Source organism: Protopterus annectens, chromosome 2.part0, assembly GCF_019279795.1.
Source record: "Protopterus annectens isolate FY-2018-M chromosome 2.part0, PAN1.0, whole genome shotgun sequence".
Classification (NCBI taxonomy): domain Eukaryota; kingdom Metazoa; phylum Chordata; order Ceratodontiformes; family Protopteridae; genus Protopterus; species Protopterus annectens.
Genome location: NC_056728.1, coordinates 1,115,397,674 through 1,115,423,721, shown reverse-complemented (window position 1 = coordinate 1,115,423,721; position 26,048 = coordinate 1,115,397,674).

Here is a 26,048-nt window from a genome sequence, read left to right as displayed (position 1 = left end):
CTAACTGTAACTGAGAAATGTTGCAACGATAATCTGTGCATTGTAGCTTGCCTTCTAAGTGACATTTCATATCAGACATAGGATGTGATGTATATAGGTTCATAGGTAGATACTAGGCTATCTGCCCTAGGGCATTTATAAGCCTAGCCAGAGTGTATTTGGCTTCTGCCTCCCTATTAGATTAGCCTACTGTGCCTCTGTAAAGTAGGTCACAGAAGGTACCCTTTTAAGATTAGTTTACTGTGCCTCTGTCTAGCAGGGACACAGAAGAGATCCCAGGGGTGAATTTGCGATTTCCCATCCACGCGTCCAGATTTCGCTTGAAGAGGGTCAGCGAGGCGCTATGTCTAACATGAATTGGGATTCTATTCCAGAGTGAGGGGAGCCTCTAGGAAATTAATCTGTCCCTCCAGCATGTCCTATTTATTTTTGTGCTGAGGTTTAGGTCCCTGGAGCGTGTAGATCTAAGGGACTTGGATTTTTTGAGGTGGAGCATGTCCATTAATTCTGGGTTTGACATGGCTTTGTACATCAGGCATAGATCACCTCTGAGTAGGTGGTGAGCAACTGAGTAGAGCTGGAGTTTCTTTAGTTGAGCTGCATAGGACATCTGTTTGTAGCCCATGATCCTCTTGGTGAGGTACTTTTGCGGTCACTCCAGTTGCTGCAGGTGTCGGGTAAGGTACATCCCAAAAGGGGCATTGTATTCAATTATGGGTCTGATGAGTGATGAGTAGAGGGGCACAATGACCTCTCTTGATCTAGATGCGAACCTTTTTGTGATAAGGTGAGCTATATAGAAGGTCTTTCTAACCACTTTGGCAATGTGATTATCAAAGGAGAGATTACTATCTACATTGGTCCCCAAATCTCTAATTACTTCTTCTTTACTTAATGGATTACCACCTATGTGGTCATTTGGGGGCACCTTGTTTTTCCCAAAGGCGATGACTATGCACTTTTTAGCATTTAGCTTGAGGCCGTGGCTCTGGCACAAAGCATCCGTCTCTGTGAGACCCTTTTGGAGGATGCTTGTGTCAGCTGGAGATTCGATTATGGCCCCCAGTTTGCAGTCATCTGCGAACTTTGTCAGCCATAATCCCCCCGTGTTAGCCTGAACCTCAGAGAAGTACATACCGAACAAGAGAGGTCCCAGAACTGAGCCCTGTGGGACGCCACTTGTAACTGGTTTGGATTCTGACATGGCACCTGCGATTCTGACCATGTGGGTTCTATCTCTGAGCCAGTTTGCAACCCATCTTGTGATATAGGGGTTGATATTTAAGCTGGTAAGCTTATTTATGATGCCCAAGTGGGGTATTGTGTCGAAGGCTTTTGCAAGATCCAGGTAGGCTGTGTGGACTACCTTGCCCTCATCTATGGCTTTGGTAACTGTTTCAAAGAAATCAACAAGGTTTAAGAGGCAAGATCTGCCCTTAACAAAGCCGAATTGGGTAGGGTCCAGTGTCTGGAGGCTCCCAATGTCTTTGTTTATGAGTTCCATGATAATACGCTCCATAGCTTTACAGACCAGACTAGTTTCTGGGGTCCGTTGTGGCACCACCATTGTGGAGTGGGACCACTGTAGCTGTGCACCATTCTTTGGGTACATATCCTGTAGTAAGGCTAAGTTTGAACAGTGACTTAAAGTGAGGGTTCAGTTCTTCTTGGAGCTCATCTAAGACACAGCCTGGGACACCATCCAGTCCCATAGATGCTGTGTTTTTTGCTTTGGAGAGGGCAGCTTTCACCTGTGCATCTGTGATGTCAGGGAGGTTACATTCAGTTGGGATAGGCATTTGCTCCTTTGGGGGGGGGAGAAGTTTGCGCTGAATCTGTCTGCTAGGATGTTGGCTATGTCTGTAGGTTTGGTATATTTTGTACCATTATGCAACAATTCAGAGCATATCTGGAAGTTTCCACCCATGTTCCTGACATAACTAAAGAAGGCCTTGTGATTATCTTTAGTGTCTAGGGCAATTTTTCTTTCGAAACTGGCCTTTGATGATTTTATGAGGGATCGAAGTTTCTTGCTAATACTGATCTATATATATATATATATATATATATATATATATATATATATATATATATATATATATATATATATATATATATATATATATATATATATATAGGTCTACTTTGACCCATGAAAATTATGTTTCAACGAAACATAAACAGATAAACTCTTTTTTGCAAAAGTGCATTTTCACAAAATGCACTTTCGCGAAATGCAAATAAACCAAACCTCCCCCCGAAAAAAACACAACATGAACCACATTTATGCAGGGAGGCAAGCCCTCTTTCATCCCCCCACACCCCCGCTATGTTTATATTGTCACTCTGAGATCGTACTACTGCTGGGAAAAGGGAGTATTCCCTTATCCCCACTGTGCTGCAATCTAAGCAGCAGCCCCCGTTGCTGTTCACTTAGTTGCCTTTTCATGAAAGTGCATTTTCATGAAAATGCACTTTCGCAAAAAAGAGTTTGCCTGTTTACATTTTGTTGAAACGTAATTTTGATGGTTCGAGGTAGACCCATATATATATATATATATAGATATATAGATCTACTTCAGTAGATCAAACTTTTGCTAGTTCAAACCATATATTGCAATGATGTATCTGTAGGTAAAAATGGAACACAAACATCAGGTTGTGAGAATATTCCACAGTCATGACAGGAGGCAGTGATAGTACATACAGACACTATGTTGCTGCTGTGCAGATGTTGTGGGACCTATACAACTGAAAAAAATATATAACACATGTTGCTAATAGTATTATATATAACATTATATATGTAGTTTGTTGGTAATGTAACAGATTGTAACACTTGCACTGTGCATCCACATCAGGGATGTTTCCACATTTAGGGAGTACTCATGCTGCTGGGATACAAATATAACAATACAGTAATAATTGTGAAATATAGATCCTTAATGAGAAGTGGTGTATGCTGCAGTCTTTTAGAAGGTAAGACATACCTTTACTTCCTAGAACACCTGCTTTAATACCTCCCTAGGTATCTGAGGATCCTGACTGGTGGTATGATGTGAGGCAAGGAACAATGTTATCTCATCTGGGGAAGGCAAGGGTGGTCCACCTACAGTGGCATTCCTCATCCTGTCATAGAGGCAAAGTCTGGTTACTGCTTGCAGGATCATGTCAAAGCAGCATTGCTGACAGGCCTTCCTGGATCTACTTTGTCCACCGACAGCACTGATCATATTTGTAAGGACCATCCACACTTGATTCCTCCAGACAGTGCTGCCAGTTCATCCAAGAAGTCTGTGGTCATGCTGGAGCAGAGTTTCTTTTAAAGTGTTATTCTATTTGACAAATTATCTCCCCTAGCTCTGGCTGACATCTGGAAGGCAGTGTGATATGTACATTAGATTTTACATAGGACTTCATAGATTGATATGATAATGATAAAAGCATATGCCGATTTAATTGCTTGCCTTTCATTTGCAATGCAAAGCTATGCAAAACAATCCATGTCATACATATCACTGTTATGTACAGATAATCAGAATAAAAATGAAAAACATGTCTGAATACATTATTGAACCCAGGATGCTTTGCATTAAAGTTAGAGAAATACACCAGTAGGTCAAATCAGCTGTAATAATCAGCCCTGCCAAATCTTGAACCCAGGACCCTGCACACCATAGTCAGTGAAATGTACCATAAGGAGTAAGAGCATCATCACATCCACCAATCCAGAAAAAATATTGTATAGGTCACAGGTGAGATTAGGATCTATGCCTGTAGATATCACACAAGTAAGGGACAAACACGTAACCAATGTTCCACAAACCCAGTATGATAGCAATGGTGTTGCCACAGTTGCATGTACATTCTAACAAAATGAGCATGTGAACCCCAAAAATGTTGGATGCCTATCATATACAACTGCAATCAGTGACATACATCATAACAAATGCTGCTATCATTATATGGTATGTAATGCACATAACAGAAAACAGTGATGAAAAACAACAACTATTCTGCATTTGTGGTTACAACTCAGCACAATAAACTGTGAACATTTAAAGCCATCTTTATGTTATCTGTCAGACTGCAAGCACTAACAGGTACCACAATATTTCAAAGTATCAGAGAGTTTTTGTAAATTAGTCAGTAAACATACAATTTACAGAAAACCTCATAAGTTGATTTCCATAAACATACCACAGACATTACAGGCTAATCAGGAGTAACAACAGATATATTTTCATTCAGTTCTTATCTTTAATTCACTGAGGCTAATTCCTTTTTATCCATACAACTGCATATGCATACATATGTACATGTATAGATGCATACAAATATTTCAAGCATGGGCAAGAATGTCCTTCTAGCCTCCTAAAATATCAGAATAGTTACTCCCCATAATAAATGCCCAGGCTGTTTTTTTTTAATTATCTAAATGTAATTTGGTTGTCTACTCCATGCATCAGCTACTTTCTCAGAGAACCAGGTTGTCTGATTATTCCCTCATATTTTTTATAATGCCAAATACTCTCAGAGATAGTTGTCTCCAAATGCCCCATATACATGAATAATGTCTCCTTTTAAATATCTATATGAAACACTGTACAAGTTCAGATGTTTTAGTCTTTCATTATAACTTACATTTTTACATCCATGGATGCCCTTGATATATTTTTACTGTCAGTTTATTCATACTTGCTCTTTAATGGGTTTCCATATTACTATTCTATACTTAAGTTTGGGTCTAATGCAACTGACAAACAATGATTTCATCATTTCTGATTTCCTAAACTTAATAAATCTTTTAATGCAACCTATAGTTCTATAACTATAATAAATAAATTGGCTGATATAATTAGAAAAACATAAAGCTGGACCTACTCATATACCCAGGTCCTTAAATTAATCTACAGTTTCAATCACTGTGTGTTGTATTAAATATTTACCTTTTAATTTACATTGCCCAAGTCTCATATGCTTAATTTTTGTTCTATGTCTCAGCATATTATTCTCCTTTGCTCAATTTAGTCAAATTATTTTGCAGAAATGCCCGATCTGTAACACATGCAATCAATTTACCCATTTTCAAGTAAATTTCATACAGACTGTAGAACACCCTATGTGAAAAACATAGATTTGAAAAATTATTTAGATTTCTAAACAAGAATGTACCTTGGATAAAGCTATGTGGAAAACTTCGACTGTAACCTTGAATTTCACCTGTCTAACTGGTGTATGACACTTGCCATGTCCTATTTGTAAGCCATGCAGCTGTCCATCTAATCAAGAGTATGCCAATATCTAGTTGTTCTAATTTATTGACCAGTGTTTTGTGCATGACCTTATCAAATGCTGAAGATAAATCTATATAAATTACATTATAGCACAATTTTTCATTCACAGTTGTTTATTATATTATTATAGAACATAATGCTACTGGTGATAATAGATTCATTTTCAGCATATGCATGCTGATACATTGTTTCCAGGTCCAACTGTTCCAGTTCTTACAATAATGTATCCAATATCACCTTCTCCATTACTCTTCTGCAACTTGAAAGTAAACTTATGTGTCTGTATGTCTCCAGTCTTGAGGAAACTCCGCACATTTGTATGACCTTGTAAATAACAAATAGAATGGTACTGTAAGTTCATGGCAAATTGTTCTCAGGTCATCATTACTAATTCCATCTCCATTCTGTGCCTTGTCTGAATCCAGTTTGCATAGTTCTTTTTCAATATAATCTAATTTTATTTCAGTATCTGTGGTTACCTAGATGTCACAAGGACAATTTGTTGACCCCCCCCCCTTGGAGCCAAACTGTTTTGCATAAGATTTTCTAAATATATCTATAATCTGTTATGTCTGAGAATAAATTTTTGAATTTACACACAGTTAATCAATTTGTATGTCTTTCCTCCTACTACATCTTATGTATCTAAAAATGTTTTCTTATTATGCTTAATATCTTTATATACATTTTCTTCAAAATTTTCCTGCTCTTGTCTCACACTATGTTTAATTTCTTTGTCCAGCTTCTTTATTTAAGTTTTCAAAGTCATAGCTCAACCACCTTTCCATTTCTTATATTTTCTGTCTCATCTTAATCAAGTTTCTTATTTATTTAGAAATATATCCTACTAAAGTTGTTCACCTGGATCCTGATGTTAAACATGGTTTCAAATGTTTGCTTTCAAAGAACTTCTCTTGCTAAACTTTCCTTATTCATTCTGTATTTTTTCCCACTGAATGTTTACTCTAATTAGTTTTACATAGTTACTGTTTTTCTTCCATATAATCTATTATTAATCTTTTGTGCATTGGTTTATATTTCAAGTTGGAAGAATTATCTAGCAACAAATTAACCTTTATAACCCTATGATCACTGCACATCAACTGTGGTAAAACTTGACATGAAGTAACGGTAATTTCTTCAGGAACACAAACAATTTCTAGTATAGTCCATTCCCTGATTGGCTTTTTCCCAATTTGAAGCAATAGTTGTTCCTGAACATATGTTGTAAATAATTTCCATACTAATGTTGTTAAATCAATATTATTCCTGTTTATTTGTTCAGTACCCAGCAACTATAATTCCTCACTCCCATGTTTGATGCAAAAAATGTAAGAATTCCTGTAGGTCATCGGCACTTGACTTTGGTGGTCTATACACTCCAAAAACTGTAATATGTTCGAAGGTTGTTATTATAGTCACAGGTACACAATCTACAGTATTGATTTTATTGAACATGTAATAATCATAGGTATCATAGCAGTCTTTAATCCCTATCATAACACCTCCATCTGATTTTTTGTTAGAGCACCTGTTACACAAAAAAACATTTATACCCTGACAGAACTGGTTTCCAGTCATTGTTCTTTAATCATTTTTCACAAACAATAACAATACCAATCCTGTGGGAATTTAACCCCCCCAACCCCCCCAAAAAAAAATCTCCTACCTCATTATGTTATACTACTCTTTACTACCCATTCTGCTAGCCACTTATATACTCACTTTGTATGAAAACCAACAGCTTAATGGGTATCAGTTCACTGCTGGACATACCATCACCCCAGCTTTAGAATATCCCACTTTTAGCCATACCATTAACACTGGGTGCAACTCAACATCACTTTCAATCTTACAGCATACCATCCCCCAAAACATTAGCTCAAGATCCAGACACTACTACAAACTTTTAAACAAACTCCTGAAGCTTATCACTGAGTATATGCCTAGTCTTATACTCAGTGGTGACATTCACCCCAATCCAGGCCCATCCACCACCGATACAATTACCCTCTCGACCTGCAACCCAAGGCACAAAACTATAACCAGTAGACCAACTAACTCTCTCATTGTCTGTCATCTTAATATTAGGAGCATTAATAATAAGGTACACAAATTGCATGCCATCCTGGCTGTCTAATCCCCTGATGTTCTCTGTCTATCTGTGACCTGGTTAAAACATTACTGACAATGAAGTGCTACCACCCAGATATAATATACACAGGCTGGATCGTGGTTCCAGGAAAGGCGGAGGGGTGGCTGTACTCTATAAATCTGAGTTGAATGTGACCATGGATGTTATTCAACCACCTCAGATCAATAACCCAGAGATTATTGCCACTAGATTGCAACTTAGCAAAAGTAAAAGCATCAACATCATCTGTATGTATATTCCCCCAGGTAATAATGTAGCCACACTTAAAGACACGCTTCACTGGCTATCTTGTCACTACCCCCAAGAAACACTAATACTAGGAGACTTTAACATCGACTGGGGCTCTTGTTCCAAAGAATCCTCTTCTACCCACATCAACTTGCATGCATTTACACAAACCATTACCACCCTACCAGGCTAGGTAAACCCAACCAAAAAGATAGTATACTCGACTGGGTACTCGTAAATAGTAATCCCCAACTGTACACTGCTGGCACCCTCCGCGATGACCTAAGTGACCATCTTCTCACTTACATAGTTAAGGATAAAGCCATTACCCCACAACAACCCCTACTCAGAAAAGTCAGGAGCAAAAGAAACTTTGACCCTGACAAATTCCAACTGGAACTTAGCTATTGTAATTGGTCCATTCTACAAGACTTATCCTTAGAGGAGGCAGTTGCCTATTTTAACAACAAATTTCTTGGAATTCTTGATCTACATGCACCTGCCCGCTCAAAACGTACAAAAGCAAGAACTGCACCATGGCTATCTAAAGAGACAAGACTAAAAATTACCAGCAGAAACAAACTATGGGCTTAATGGCGTTCCACAAAAGACCCCCATGATCATGTTAAATATAGGTATCCTAGGACTGAAACAAAAAAATGTATTCTACAGGACAAAAAACAATACTACTGCAATTTACAGACAACCAACAAGGACAATCCTCAGAAGTTCTGGGCAGGGCTGAACAATCTACTCCGCCCTGGTAAAACATCTACACCTATCCCTGCTGCCACCATTGATAAATCCCCAGAGGAGGTCTCTGACAGTTTTAATCATTTCTTTACTGAAACAATTCAAGCACTAGCTAGACAATTACCTTCTAGCTCCCCTGCCCCTGATACTTCTACCTCTAAAAACCGACTCTCATTCTCCTTCCAACCAGTGTGCACATCACTTATCCGTAACATGATCAAAAAATTAAAACCTACCACACTCTCCACTGACCAGCTCCCTGCTGAGTACATTCAAAAATCAGCTGATGCCATTGCCTATCCAATATCGATGCTAATCAATCGTACCATAGCAGAAGCTAACATTACCACCATCTGGAAAACATCCTACGTAATCCCACTACATAAAGGAGGTTCCTCTACGGAATTCTCCAATTATAGACCTATAGCTATACTTTCTCCACTTGCAAAGATTATGGAAAAATGTATACAAAAACAATTTATGTACCACCTAATCCAAAATCACCTCATGGTGGATACCCAGCATGGTTTTCGTCCACACCATAGCACAACCTCAGCGTTAATGGCTTTTACCAATACCATAAACAATAACTGTAACAATAATCAAATATCCTCTGCCCTATTCTTGGATCTTTCCAAGGCATTTGACATGGTTGATCACCAACTTCTGGTTCACACTTTGCAAACTTTCCACCTTGATACTAATGGCCTTCTTTGGTTTACATCCTACCTTAATGGAAGGCAGCAGGCTGTCCTTTGGCAGAACAAGCTCTCTAATCTATTACCAAACACCCTTGGAGTACCACAAGGCTCCATATTAGGGCCCCTACTGTTTTCCATCTTTATTAATGACTTGTATACAGTCATACCAAACATCAGCTGTATCCAATACGCTGATGACTCCACCTTGATTTACTCAGCTACTTCTCCCACAGACCTGAAGGTTGCTACCCAGTCCACCTTTAATACCATACAAAATTGGCTTTCTGAACGTAGATTGTTACTAAATCCCAAATAAACTAAGCTGTTATTCTCTCCAACTCATAGGTCTGCCACCTTCATCTTTACCATAAATGCAAAATATGGGACAATAATTTCCCCTGACCCCTCTACAAAATTACTAGGTGTCATTATTGACAATAACCTAAAGTTTGACCTACATGTAAATCAAACAATCAAGAACATCAATAAAAAACGTGAGTCACTGTATAGAATAAAAGTCTTCCTAGCCCTTCCAGCTAAGATGGCTATAGCTCGCTCTCATCTACTCTCAACACTTTTATACACCTCCCCCCTTCTCTCCAATCTAAACAAATCTGTACTAAATAGACTGTCAACCTGTTACAATCATATTGCCAGGTTTGCCACTGGAATGCCTTTTAAAACACACCACTGCATCAATCTAAAACAGCTGGGGTGGCTAGAACTTCCCAGTCTTATCCAATATAACCTGCTGATCATGGCTAACAAAATCCTCTATAACCCAGATAACACACCAGCCCTTCAAAATATTGTCACCCCCCACAATAATCCAAGACTGCTTCGATCCTAGAACAAACTTCTAATTCAGACAATCAAAATCAACAATGTTGCTGGAGATGCCCTCTTTGCTAACACTGCAGGCAGAGCCTGGAACTTACTTCCAGGTGATATTACTTTGCTCTCCTCCCTAGGACAATTTAAAACTAAACTCAAACAACATATGGCATTTAACTGGCTTTGCCACTGCAACAAGCTCGGGTAACTCTCAACATGAATGTGAATAACCCATCTAACTATTTTTTGTTAATTTTCTCCTGACTATAACCAGGTGTATCTCATGTCTGTCTATGTATTCGTTGGTAATACTACTTATGTACTCTTGTTTTACTTGTATTATTGTATATGATAACTTGGAGCTTATCTCCCCGGGCCTCCACTGAAAATGGACATGGCTCCAGTTGGACTATCCCGGTCAACAAATGTAAAATAAAATACATAAATAAAATAAATATTATTAATGCTCCTAGCTTTAACAACCATCAGAGATGCATTAAACGTTGCTGTCCGTGAATGGTTACATTTTGACCTAGCAAAAATCCTGCTATATGTTTGTCAAATATTGTAAAATATCTGCTGAAAAAAACTTCTCTTCACTGATCTTGACAAGTGCATGCCATCTTGTCTAAACACAATTTAAGCTCAGAAGCTCTACACATTTCCATTTTTTTTTAAATAGGACATTTTTTCAGGTAGGTATTTACCCCCAAAGTCTTTTCATTCACAGTGACTGGACTCTCCTTTCTATATGTGATTTGTGAAAAATATGTCCTAACACCTGTACAAGCTATGCTATTTAAAAGGGCTATAAGTACCCCACTAACAGTCAAAGAGTCCTTGTGGATGAGGTAATTTGTACCAACTTGAGTAAAAACAGATCTGTTCTTCCTAACATTAAGGCAGTCTAAGGCCTTTCTTACATCGTCTATTTGTGCTTTTGGCTAGCATAACACTATTCAATGCTCATTATCTTCTCTGCAAATGTGGTTTGGGAACAAACCGATTTGTACAGGGACATCTTCTGTTTAGGGGTTAGAGGGAGTTAAATGGGAGTGGGGGAGGGGATCTGTTGGGGAAGGGGGTTAAGGTTAAGAATCTTGATTTTGTAGGTACTGCATTGGTCAGGTAGGCCTTGGATTAGTAATTGTGTGAATTGAGAAATGGGTAATGTTTGGAAACATTATTATGTAGTATTATTTCCTCTCTCTGCTTGCTTTTTTGAGTACTGGTCACTGTTTATCTTAAAGAAACGAGGTTTGGTCAGGTCCTGGTGGGGAGGTTTGAGTAAGAGGGTTAGGGGTTTTCATATTAAATAGTCAGTAACCAAAGAAAAAAATAATAATAACATAAAGGGGTAAAATAAGCAGGCAGAGCTGAATGCAACACTTGGTAAACTGACCACACCGTTTAATAAAGGAATAAGCACTTTTGTCCCAAAAAACAAATACAAGAGACTATATCAGACAGAATATCTTATCAAAAAGACCCTATATGAGTAAAATCAAGAATGTCACATGATTAAATTTGCAATCAATCAACAAACAAGATGTTAAAGTAGACATGTACAAAAAACAAGTAATCAAGTAACAAGCACATGTAAAAAACAAATATAAAATATAATGCAGTAAATAAACAAATAAACAGCAAAACTTTAATAAAATGGGTGCACACTAATTTGTATTTTTAACTTTAAATGGAATTCGATGGATCCTAATTCATTAAGACCAGACCAACCAACTGCATTAAAATAATATCCAATAGCGTTCATATTTTTCTAAGTATAATGACCAAGCACCTCCCCTTATATTAGGTACAACTTTCTCAATAACTATAAATTTAAAATTATGCCTTGAATACTCTTATGTTGTGTTTAAACAGGGCATAACTCAATTTTATCTTGTTAATTTCATAGTTATGTTTATACATTATATCTCTCAACCTTCGCTGGGTTTTCCCATGTAGAATGCAGAATAAGTCTGACAGAGTGCTGCGTAAACTATTCCCATAGTATTACAGTTATATTTGCCCGTTACTCTAAATGCATGTCCATTGAGATCAAACAGCTCATCTTTATGAATGAACTTACAAAGTGTACACCTATCACAACTACTCATATAAAAGGTGGTATCCCTATTATTATTAACAGGTTGTTCTATCAATTTCTTAAAATTAGGTCCCTTCTTATATTTGGTTTGTTCCCCAATTTCTTTTAAATGTTCAATCTTCATTCACAATGGTCCAATTCTTAAAAATAATGTTTCTGACTATATAACTATCAACACTGAATGCGGTAATAAAATATATACTAAAATTATTATTATTTTGCCTCATCAGAAAAACAGTACAATCAGACTTAGAAGACATGTTAATATCCCCCAAGCTTAAAGTAGGGACAAAACACTTATTTCATCTCTTTCAAACATCTTCTGCCTAGAGATTATCCAAAAAGTCACCTAGGTAACTTCTCCTCAAGAATATTGTTTTTAATAATTCACATTCTGCTAGAAAATCCTCATACACTGTCGTCATGCGAGCTACCCTAACAAACTGCCCTTTAATCACTGATTTCTTTTGAGATAAGGGATGGGAGCTGGTAACACATAAAAACATTCTGGACTAAATAGGTTTCATGTAGATTTTAGAAATGTACATCTTATTAACAATATCTTTCTCCAACAAAACATCTAAATAATTGATGCTAACCTCCCCTGTTTCATAGGAAGATATCAAAACATTGGTAGCATTATTAAAGTAATTAACAAATTATTCAGTGGTTTCTTTCTCCTCTTTCCAGACAATAGATATGTTGTCTAGGTATCTGTTATACAATTCACATGTCTTAAACATCTCACTGTGAAACAAAAACCTATGCTTCCATTTGAGCATAACTATATTTGCAAAGAGGGAGTCGCAAGTGGCACCCATGGCGACTCCTTTTTCCTGTATAAAAAATTGATTTTCAAAAAAAAGGCAGTTATTCTTCAGGACAATTTCTAGCATTTCTTCCTATAAAATTAATTAAATTTTGATCGATACCTTTTCTGAATAAAAACTCAGTAAACCATGCTATACAGGTATTGTGTGGAATTACTGAGTAAAGATCCTTTACATCAATAGTAAGAAAGACAAAAGCCTCATTGTATTCCAACTGAGTACACTTCTTTAAAAAATCCCATGAGTCAAAACAGAGGTGGGGCTCATTTAAAACAAGATGTTCCCAATGGATATCTAAACATTTTGCAAAGAGAGCTGTAATGGAATTATGGCCATCAACAATGGCATGCATGGGTGGGTTATGAACATACTTATGGATTTTGGGCAAACCAAAAATGGTTGGAATAGTAGGACTAGCTACATACGAAAATGTACACTCTTTTAGAGAAACATGTTCAGTCAGCATGTCACTTAGTTGTGTCCTGATTCTACTGTATGCAATATTGTCCATTTTTAGAAAATTGATTATATGTATCTTCATATAGTAGCACAGAAATCATTTCTAAACAATTATGGGTATCCATAACAATCAGCCCACCCCCCTGTCCAGTTTCATAAGTTTAATATCCAAGGTTCTAACCTAGTCAAGCAACTCTTTTTTCTTTAGAAATATATAAAAGCTCATTGCATCTCTGTGCATAAAAGCAAACCTTAAATCTAGTTTACAAACATTTTCATAGAGTGCCAAAGTTGGATGCAAGGGAGGATTACAAATGCTGGCTAGCTGCAGCTGAGATGAACCTGAAGAAACAGACTCTTTAAAGAGAACACAAAGATTCACTTTCCTGATAAACATTTTAAAATCCATGTGGGTATCTGCTATACTTGCTCTCCAGGCTGGAACAAACATAAGCCCCCTAAAAAACAAATCTACAACAGAATGGTTTAAAATTTGAGAGCTGAAGTTGTAGACAATAATATAAAGAAAACAGTTTTGTTGCCACAGTTTTCAGTTTTGGAGTGGTAGTTTTCAGTCATTTTCATAATCTGGACTTAGATAAAGGTAGGTGACTCACAGGTAGGTGACTCACATGCCCCCTCATTTCTGTTGTTCATTGGTTATGGTGGCTTGTTGCCATGGTTTTCATGTTGCTCATAGTATGGTAGCATAGTGGTAGAGGTGGTGTATTGAAAAGGTTATGTAATTAGATGTTCTCTGAACTGTAGTTGCTTAATGAGGTGAAGAAGGCCAGAGTCAAAGGAATCACTGTGTGAAAGTGTATTGTCTTTTGATGTATTTCATTTGCTTGGCTGGTTTGCATGTCACAATGTTCCTCTCAGTGCCTGCGTGGGCAATTTTAATGGGCTATTTTCATGTCTTGGCTGGTTGCAGCTGTCCCTAAGGAGGGAAAGACATGCATGCGCAGTGTGGCATTAACCGTTTTGGGAGAGGGCAGGGTGGAAGGTTCAGAGGAGCCTTGGCTAGAGTTTTGTGGTGTCGGCCATATTCCACAAGTAGCACAGATTTGAGGCTGTACCTCATATAAGGATGAGAGAAAAAATCCCCTTCAGACTGTACCTCTGTGCTTAATTGTGAGGAAGGGATACATATATTATTATCCAGAGCCCAAATGTTTCATTTAGTCAAGTTATTTGCAGGAAGGTCAAGGCTGTAATGTAGGTATTCTGTTGGTCATTATCCACTCACCAGCATACCTACATATGAGTGAGGACCAAATTAGCTCTATCATGATAGTGATTTCAGTTTCAGACTTCATTTCTTTCAAAAATGCATAATGACATGAACCCTTCCTTTACTTTAGCAGCACTGTAAGTCTATATGAACAATAGTTAATTTCAGGATGGGAGGTCTTTGTCTAGATTTTTGGTTTTGAGCTGTTCAGAGGTATGGTGGCAGTTGAGTGCTCCTGCAGCTACCCAGCATTGAGTTGCAGCATTACAATAGCTCTATGATTTACTATGGGTCTAAGAGTGCAGTTTGAGTGGAGAATAGGTGGTAAGCAATTTCTGACAGGGCAATTCCCTTGGGGCTGTAGACAGTTTAAATTATTTACTGCAATATCCCAATCTAAGTGGCAGTCAAGTTCTTAGGGTGACAGCGGAGTTGTGGGTGTGCAGTATAGATAGGGTAAACAATGGAAAGGTGTTTTTTTTTCCCTTGGGTTTTGAAGTCCCGGTGTTTCTTTCTTTGTTGCAGTTGGCAAATATGCAGAGTTTGTAGCAGAGGCAGCTGGAGACTGTGTCACAAGTAGAAGAGCTGTTCCTTGTGGTGGCTCATGTTGAGTATGTGATGGCAGATGAACCAGGTGAGTCCAGTCGAAAGAGACAGCATACAGCAGTGAAGACCAGATCAGTGACTCAAGGAAAATGAGCATGGCAGTTGAGGGATGTTGTCACAGTGGATCTTCCAGCTGCTGGAGTGATGCATGATGGAGAAACAGGTAATGACATGATGCTGGGATGCCTGTTAGGCAGGGTAGGTTTGGAGTGTGTTGGGAATAAGTGTTGTACAGCTGGGGGCAAGGTGTATCAGATGTCGGGTGAAGCTGTATGTATTATGGTAGATGCTTAACAAACAGGGTCTGGGTAAAACAGTCAGTGGGTGGATAGCGCAGGGTTGTCTATGGGGAGCTTGAGGTCATCTTAGGGAGGGGTCAGATTGCTCTGTGAAGTTAGGTTGGAGTTTGGCATGTGGCCTGGTTATTGTTTATCTACACAGACTTTGGCCCGAGGGTCAGGAACAGTTTTCTGACCCCACACATACCATCCTCAGTTAAAGACGAGATTTGGAGGGAGGAGTATGTTGATGTCTTTGAATTGATGCAGAAGGGGTTTACTGACTGGTGGAATTGGAACTGAATGATAAAAGACCTTTTGGCAGCTTTAGTGGCTTTGGGGAGGAGGAGATTAGGTAGGCTGTGGCCCAGGATGTGGGATAATTAGGTGGTAAGCTTTGTGTAGGAGAAGGCCAGTGGTTGTTTGTGGGGACTGCCTGATTGAGGTATGACCAAAGGTGTCAGAAGCAGAAGGGAGGTGATCACTCCCTCCATTGTGAGGCTCATCATCTGGACATATGGCTAGCCACTATGATAGATAGCTTTAGAATGATAAATAGGGGGAGGATAGGTGGAAAAGGGGATGGGGGTATGTTGAACTTTTAATGCAGGATGTTTCTCATGGATTGAGTGTAGGTTTTCCCATGCTTGTTCAAAGTGGGTGGGGATGCACCCGGTGGTGCAGCATGGTCAGTGGGAAGGTAATTTGGTGACTTCAGCATCAATTTCCACCAATGTGGGTGGCTTACCTTCTTCTTTCAGGAGTCTTAGAATCTCTGAAGTAGGGAGAAATTTTCTGGACTTTGGGGAGGGATGTCCTTTAGGGGATATGGGGACAGTCGGGGGACATAATTTCTCATTAAGGTGCAAGTATTGCAGTGGAAGCTCCAGCAATTTCCTGATTTGTCACTTAGGGAAGAAATACAATACTTGATAGGTTTTCCTGGTGCTTTTATATTAAATCAAAGGTATTGGGGATGGAGTAGTTTGTAAGAATCTGTGAGCTGTACAGGGGAAGGAGAATATCTTAAGTGGTTTGACAGAGAATGAATGGCAGGCAGGTAGATTGTTGGGACCTTTTGATAGCCCTTCTTTGATAGTTTTAAGGTTTCACCACTGGTTCTGGTTGCTAAGAAGGTGGCGAGTAATTTCTCGTTGATTCACCTTTTGTCTTACCCAGAACGGAATTCTGTTAATGACTTTGTTTCAGTAGAGGATGCTAAGGTCGGTTGGGAGTCCAATTGGCTAGGCAGAAGATGGAAGGCTCATCTAAGTCATTGGGTTTATTAGTACATGTAGAGTGTGGGTTGTTTTGCTGGGTGGCAGACAAAATATTCCATTCATAGGGGAAGATTGGATGGGGGTGTGTAAAGATAAGGTGCAGATCAGTGAAGCTATGTAGCTTTTAAAGCTAAATTTTGCATTTCAGGCAGTTCATCTGGGGTATAATTTTTGTAGGTCTGTGACCTTCTTTTTAAAAGGCAGGAAGAGCAAACATCATTTGGTCAGGATTAGTAACTTGGTACTGGCTGACTTGGCACTTTGGCTGTCCTTTTTGGAGCAGTTTATTGGTGCTTCCTTTTGACAGATGGTTGGATTGCTCAAGAGGAATTGCAATTGTTTACAGATGTGGCTGGGGGCCTTTGTCAGATGATCAACTTTTCGGAAACTTGAAAAAATATTGAAGAGACCATAAGATCGAGTTTCCAAAAACTCAAACATAAAAAAAAAAAAAACATAAAAGTCTACCTTTTTTTACGTTGTTGCAGGGGACAAGTCCTCCTGCACCACCCACACTCCCTGAAAATTATACATACCAACTCCAAGATCACACTATAGTGAGAAAAAGGGTAAATTTCCTGATCCTTGCTGTAGTGCAATCTTCATTCAAAATGTTTGAGTTTTTAAAAACTCGGTCATATGGTCTCAACCATCGAGAGTTTGAGTTTCTGAAAACTCAATCAACTGACAGGGACCCATGGCTGGTGGTATCGGGATGGGTGTGTTTTTTGGCAGGGAATGGTTTGCAGCTTGTTGTCTGGCAAATTGGAGAGAGATGAGTAGAAAAGGGATGTTGCCTTTTTGGAGTTAATGCCAGTGTGGGTTGCATCAGTAGTTTGGCAGGAATGGTTGAGGGGGAAACAAGGTCATTTTTTATCTGGACAATATGGCAGTGGTGCATGTTTTGCAGGCAAAGGCTGTGAGGTCTTTATTATTTTGTTAATTTTACATAAGTTGGTTTTGCAGAGTCTGTTAATAAATTTTTCTTTCACAGATGTGCATGTGGCAAGGGTTAAGAACCAGATTGCCGATTTCAGTTTTCCAAGTTTAGGAAGTTGGTCCTGGGGCCAGAGGAAGAGCCGATGGTGTTGCCGGATGAGGTATGGCATCTTTGGCTGATATAACCTGTCAGTTGGTACAGCAATCATGGGCAGTATCTACCAGGATGGCATATGGTAGGGCATTATATGATTTTAACAAATTTATTTTACAGTTGCCTGAGGATAAAGTGGCTTGGTCAGAAGAACTATTATTGCAATACTTGGCTCAGGCTTGGAGCCAAGGTAAGGTGGTGCAGTCTGTCAAGGTGGACCTGGCAGCAATTAGTATATTTGTGCAGGTGGTGGAGATGCATGATTTCAAGAAGTCCTGAGCAGTGGGGTATATGCTGAGAGGATGGGTAGAGTGGTTGGTGTGAATATGGATATGTGTTGGCCTTGGATAAGACAGGTTTTGAAAGTTTTATTGAAGGGTTTATGTTTATTGTTGTGATTTGGTGGATTATGTTTTATGGGTAACTTTGCATGTATGGTTGTATTTTGGAGTATTCCAGGTGTCAGAACTGTTAAACTGATTAGTTTGGAGAGATGTCATGTTTTTTTCTTGTGACAGTTCACATTTGGTTATATAGGTCTAAAATTGGATCAGTTAGGGAAGGGCACACAGATAGTCCTTGGGAAAGATAGGAGTGATGGCCTGTGTCCAGTGGGTTGAACTGAACGATTGATGTTGACTCATGTGGGGAACACTCAGGATTTGTTTTTTCAGTTGAGGGGGGTAAGGTGGTAACAGGTAATCAGTTTGTATATGCAATAAGAAGAGAAAACATGCATAAGTTGATTTATACAGATTAATGATAACATAGGTGTGTGATAATAGCTACCTATTCCACCACAACAATACCATCAGGTGACAGCTTTCCCTTGAAATTAGGTGTACATCAGCTATACCTTAAAGAGAGTTTAGCTATGCACCGACAGCTTTTAAGGGCCAGTTGAGCCATACATAATTAGTTAGGTTCATTAATCCACTTGAAACAGTTCCATGAACAGGCTTAGCAAATACATACATAATAATGGAGGTGTTAAGGTTTGGATTATATAACTTACTGCAGGCATAACCAATTAACCAATAACTCAGTGCAATAGTAACATGCGCAGTAGGTATCATTAAATGAGAGTATCTGTAACACATTCCCAATGTCCTCCAGTAGTCTGCTACCATCAAATATGCACCAAGTTTAAAATGTAATATTGATACATTTACTGCTCATACCATTGCAACCTGCAAACTGAGTCAGATCTCAAATAGCATTTTTTCAAGGGATTTCTGTACCAGTTTCAAGAGGAATAGTGAGAAATTCAACTGAGAGGAGACTTTGCCATGTCTGGGTGCCAAACTGGATTGAACCTGAGGCCACATAGATGCTCTCTGTCTACGCTGAACATGAACAAAGGATACGAGCATCCCTTAAGAACTTTGCAATGATCAATATATGGAACCTTACTGCGAGGGAGCACTGCAGATGGAGTGGGATCTACTGGAATGGCATGCAGGTCTGTCACCACTATGATAACTGTGATGCCTGTGCCCTGGCCCAGCAATCAAGAAGCCTCAATCCTCACCACTAACACCAGTGAGGGGCATCTCATATAGGAGGAAAGGATAACAAATACACACAGTAAAGTGTCATTTCCCTTAAGAGCACACAGAGATTACAGTCAGTCCAGGGCTGGTTGCTCCCTTGTTCTCCAGGTCCCCAATAAGGCTCCCCACTGGCACAGCTATAGGGTCCAGATCTCAGCCTAGTGGGCAAGCTAAAACCTCCAGCACCCTCTCTATCCAACCAGTGCTTCATGTCCCTGCCCAAGTAGCTGACACACACACACACACACACACACACACACACACACACACACACACACACACACACACACACACACACACACACACACACACACACACACACACACACACACACACACTTTGAGAAAAGTTTATGCAACCACACAGGCACTCCTGGGGAAGGCTGGCACAGGTTCTCCAGCTGTGCCCCTTTTTCCCAGACTATATGGTAGCACCAGCCACCATCACCCACTAATATTTATCAGTTACACAAAGGCCCTTAAAGGGTCTCCAATTATTACTGAGCAATATTATTATCCAATTGGTAATTTAGCCAATGGCTAAATCTATTGAAGTGGCATTGTATAATTATACCAAAGGCATACAAGTACTCTAAAGAGCTTAAATTAGCTCTACAAAAACAGCCACAGTTGGAAGGGTTTAAAAATATTTAATAAGAAATAGTCAAAACACAAGACAATACTTTTTACTACACAGTGCTAGTCAAGAGTTCAGAGATCACAGAGAAATACTTAAAATAATTTAGTAGTACAGTTCTGACACCACAGAAAAACACTTAGTCTAATCTTTCTAGTTTCTAGCTATTTCTAAAAGAAAACACAAGTCTAAGATAAATTTACATATAAAGCAAGACAGTGCTGGTGAGTTGGATGGACAAGACAGAAATGATTAATGCCCTCTGATTCTCTGTTTTAAAAAACACATTCCCGGTTCACATTACATCATTCTTCACACTTCCCTGGGTTCCCAGGCTAACAGAAACTACATTTGCATTCTTCACCTTTGGGCAGAAACCAGAGCAATAAAGGACATTTATGCATGCAAATTCTGGCCATTAACTCTTGCATTAAAACAATAGGCAGGATGCCTCACTCTAGACTTACTGGCTCTGAGTTTTAACATCAGCGGGTCACAACATGCTTTACTTGGTCAGTAGAGTGCACTGTTGTTACATTTTTTTCAGTTCCATATGTAATACTATTTTTACCATTTAAGTCAACAAGCCTGTGGTTTACATTAATATTTACAGATGTCAGAAGTATCTCCAAAATTCTATCTGGCTAGGCTGGCACCTATCTTCACTCAATCTTCACAATAACCAGCATCAGAAAGACAGAGAAGATCTTCACCTGAGTGTTTTAGACATCCAGTGCCAGCCAGCAGATACCTAAAGTAAGTTGTATAACCCACACCTTAACTCCTGCATCATCATGCATGTATTTGCTATGCTTATCTGTTTCTGCCACAGTTTCAAGTGTATTCTTTGGGTATCTGTAGTGATTTTAGTAATGCAACAGTAGGAATTGATGTTCCACTCATTAATGTTAACATTAGCGTAATAACACATTCTGAAGTTATCTGCAACTAGACTGGGAAGAAGTCACATTATATACCGAGCCAACAGATATTGCCAATATACTAGCCAACAGATTCAGTGCTAACCTTACCCACCCCCCCAAAGGACCAGTCACAATACTAATAGATTGCCAGGCACCCAGTATTACTGCTGCACAGGTTAAAACAACAGTGTCCAAGGCCAAGAGCACAGCTTCTATGGGACCAGACAATATCCCTGGCTGTATTCTACATAGGTTCATAGGTTCATAGGTGTGTACTAGGCTAATGGCCCTGGAGCCTGTATAAGCCTAGCCCAAGAAGATTTCCTGGCATCATGCCACCCAAAGTTAGTTCCCAGTGCCCCTGTCAAGCAAGGCCACTCAAGTGATCCCTGTGATAAACTTCCTATTGCCCATCCACTCGTCAAGATTTCTCTTAAAGAGGGCCAGTGAAGTGGTCTGCTTGACGTGAATGGAAAGGTTGTTCCAGAGCATGGGAAGTCTCTGTGTTAGAAACCTGGTCTTCCAGCATGTTCTGTTTATTGTGGAAATTAGGTTAAGGTCCCTGGAGAATGTGGCATGGAGGGATTTGGATTTCTTTAGGCATAGCATATCTAGCAGCTCTGGGTCAGAGATGGCTTTGTAGGTCAAGCAGAGATTGCCTCTAAGTAGGCAATAAGAGACAGAGCATAGCTGGAGTTTTTTGAGTCTGTCTATACAGGGCATGCGTCTAAGGCCTAAGATCCTTTTAGGGAGGTATTTCTGTGTCCTTTCCAGTTGTTGTAGGTGTCTAGTGAGGTACATACCAAATGGGGCATATTCTATAATAGGTCGAATGAGGGATAATTAGAGAGGGATTATGACCTCATTCTTCCTGGATGAGAAACCTTTTGTAATGGGATGTGCCACATAGAAGCACTTTCTGACTACAGTGGCAATGTGGTTATCAAAGGAGAGGTTGCTGTCAACCAGTGTCCACAGGTTTCTTATCACACCTTCAGTGTTTAGTGGACTGCTGCCTATGTGGTAGTTCATGGGCACCAAAATTTTCCCAAATGGAATGACAATGCACTTGTTGGCACTGAGCTTAAGGCCATGGTTCTGGCACCAGACATTGGTGTCAATGAGGCCTTTTTGTAAAATGTCTACATCAGTTGGAGAATCAATAATGGCTCTCAGTTTGCAATCATCTGTGAACTTGGTCAGCCAGAGTCTCTTTGTGTTGACTTGAACTTCAGAGAAGTATATGCCAAACAGGTGAGGACCTAGGACCGATCCCTGTGGGACACCACTTGTAACTGGTCAGTAGTCAGATTTGGAGTCTGCTACTTCACAGTGTGGGTTCTATCAATGAACCAGTTGGCAATCCATCTTATGACATAGGGGTTTATGCCTAGTTTAGTGAGTCTATCTATGATTCCTGAGTGAGGTATGGTGTTGAAGGCCTTGGCAAGATCTAGGTAGGCTGTGTGAACTACCTTGTCCTCATCCACAGCTCTGGTGGCAGACTCGAAGAAGTCTATCAGGTTGAGCAGGCATAATTTACCTTTCACAAACCCAAACTGCATGGGGTCCAGAGTTTGGAGATTCCCTATGTCCTTATTTATAAGGTCCATGATGATGCACTCCATAGACTTACATATCAGACTCATCAGACTAATGGGGTGGTAGTCCCAGGGTCTGTAGTCACTCCCCCTTTGTGGAGTGGGATGACCGCAGCAGTGTGCCATTCGGTAAAAACAAAGCCTGAAATGAGGCTGTGATTGAACAGGGTACTCAGGTATGGTGCCAGTTCACTTTGTAATTCATGTAGAATACAGCTGCACAGGTAAAAAACACACTCTCCAAAGCTAAGAACACAACATCCATGGGACCTGACAACATCCCAGGCTGCGTTCTACATGAACTACAGAACGAACTGGCACCCCACCTAAGTACCATGTTCAGTCATAGGCTCAGCTCACCTCAGGCTTTTGGCCCACTGAATGTTTCACAGCAATGGTTATCCTACCCCACAAAGGGGGAGCCACCATGGACCCCGGGAACTACCGCCCAATTAGCCTGACGAGCCTGGTCTGCAAGGCTATGGAATGTATCATCATGGAACTTACAAACAATGACATTGGTGATCTCCAAACTCTGGACCCCACCCACTTCGGGTTTGTAAAAGGCAGAGCATGTCTCATAAACCTGATAGACATCTTTGAAGCAGTCACCAAAGCTGTAGATGAGGGTAAGGTGGTTCACACAGCCTATCTAGATCTCGTCAACGCTATCGACACCATCTCCCACTCTGGAATTATAGATAAACTCACTAAACTAGGTATAAATCCCTATGTCACAAGATGGCTTGCCAACTGGCTCACCAACAGAACCCACACTGTGAAAGTAGCAGACTCCAAATCCAACTTCAGACCAGTGACAAGTGGAGTACCACAAGGTTCAGTCTTGGGTAATCTCCTATTTGGTATCTACTTCTCTAAAGTGCAGGCTAACACATAAGGTCTTTGGCTAATGAAGTTCGTAAATGACTGCAAACTAAAAGCCATAATCAAAACTCCTAATGATGTGTACACCCTACAAAAAGGCCTCATGGAGAGTGATGCCTGGTGTCAAAGCCATGGCCTCAAGCGCAATATCAAAAAGTGCATTGCCATCCCTTTTGGTAAAAACTCTGCACCCATGAACTACCACATAGGCGGTAGTCTACTTAACACCAAAAGTGTGATAAGACACCTTGGGACACAGGTGGGCAGTAGTCTCTCTTTGATAATCACATCGCCACAGTAGTCAGGAAATCCTTCTAAGTGGCACACCTCATCACAAAAGGTTTCTCATCCAGGAAAAAAGAGGTCATTGTTCCTCTCTACTCTTCACTCATTAGACCCATTATAGATACAGCGCCCCTTTTGGTATGCACCTCACAAGACATCTACAACAACTGGAAAGACCACAGAAATACCTCACAAAGAGGATTACCGACCTCAAACAGATGCCCTATGCAGACCATCTCAAAAAACTCCAGCTTTACTCCATCGCATATCGCCTACTCAGAGGTGATCTCTGCTTAACATACAATGCTATGTCAAACCCAGAGCTGTTCAACATGCTCCACTTAAAGAAATCCCAATCCCTCCGAGCTACATGCTCTAGGGACCTAAACCTTGTCACCACAATAAACAGAACATGCTGGAGGGCTAGATTCCTGTCCTAGAGACTTCCCATACTCTGGAACAAACTACCTATCTACATCAAACAAAGCTCCTCATTAGCACTCTTCAAAGAAAAATCTTGATGACTGGATGGGAGATAGGAAATTCACCTCAGGGATCACTTCTGTGGCTCTGCTCGACATGGGCACAGTAAAATAATTTTCTTGGGTGGCGAACGCCAGGGTACTAGTTTGGCTAGGCTTATATAGGCCCTAGGGCCAATAGCCTAGCACCTACCTATGAACACAGACAGAGATATTAGCAGGTCCCATGGAAGCTGTATTCTTGGCTTTGGACAGTGTGGTTTTTACCTGTGTAGCTGTGATAATAGGGGCTTGGCATTCCTCAGGTATTGTGATAGGTCCTTTAGAAGGTGAAAGGGGGCTAGAGTTTGCACTGAACCTGTTGGCCTTTATGTTGGCAATATCAGTTGGTTCTGTATATGTATTGCTATTGTGCTGTAACTCAGAGTAGATCTGGGTCTTGCCATGTAGAGTCTTGACATAGCTATAGAATGCCTTGTGGTTGTCTTTAGAATCTACAGCAGTTTTGTTTTTGTAGGTAGTCTTAGCAGATTTGATGATGGATCTCAGTTTTTTGCTGAGGCTAACAAGGGAGATTTTTCAATCTTGGGAATTCACACTTTTCTGCAACAGTTTTTTCCTTCTGTTGTATTTTGTTTATGGTAGGGGACCACCAGATTGGCTTCCTTTTTTTGGTGGAGAGCATCTTGGTTCTGTTTGGTATGGCCCATTCCATGCACTTGTGTATGTGCTCATACAGTGCATTGGTGTATGATTCAGCAGTCATGCACCTATTTTCCATTTGCATGGGTGTCGTGACGTTAGCCACCTCTGTTTTTAGAAGACCAAAATTGGCCTTGGAGAAGTTTTTTACAGTGGTTTGCTTTAGGGGGTTGAGGGTGGGATGTGGATATCCATAGTGATTAGCTTATGGTCAGTTATGACCAGGGAGGAGTTGATTACTAGTGTAGAGCAATGGTCGCCCATGTTAGTAATGACCAGGTCAAGGATGTTTCTACCCCTGGTGGGGGTAAGAATGAGTTGGTCCAGGGTGTTGGAATTAATGAATTCCAGAAAACATTGAGCAAGTGTGTTGGTACATAAGTAATTTTCCCAGTTAATGGAGGGGTAGCTAAATTCTCCCAGTATAAGGGTATTGGGTTGTACCCTAATATTTTCCAGTGTGTTTAGGAATGTGGAGTGGGAGTCTTGGGACATGGTGGGGGACCTATAGCAGGCTAGAACCTGGATTGCAGTTTTACCCAGTGTTAGTTGTACCTGAAGTATCTCTGATGCGTTATGTTGGGCTACTAGTCTGGAGGTGTGCATATCCTTTATGAATATGGAGACACCACTGTCTTTATTGCATCGGTCCAGGTATAGGGGCCAAAAGGTCTGGTATAAATTATAGCCTGGTAGTGCAGGATTTTTCTCCGGAGCCTTGAACCAGGTCTCGGTCACTGGACAGATGTCGATGTTCTCCATTTTAAGGAGTGGTTTGAGTGAGTGCATTTTGAGATTTAGACTTCTAGCGTTGAGTAGCATAGCCTTCAGATTTTGTTTGCTTGTAGCTGTTATGGTGGTAATTTTGTCTTCAGGACATTGCCTAAAAAAGGCACTATAGGGGTGGCAAGAGTATTGACCAGTATCTGGAATCCCTGTGGTGACAGGTGAAGGCCATCTCTGGTGAATCATTGTGGTCTGTTGATCATGTAATCCCAGGCAGACCCCTTAGAATGACACCAGAAACTTAACAAATTGTTAAAGTCAATCATTTTCTGCTTGTACTGTGGTATCATTCTGGGTGACAGTAGGATGCTACTCAGAGCTAGATCATACCTGCCTGGGC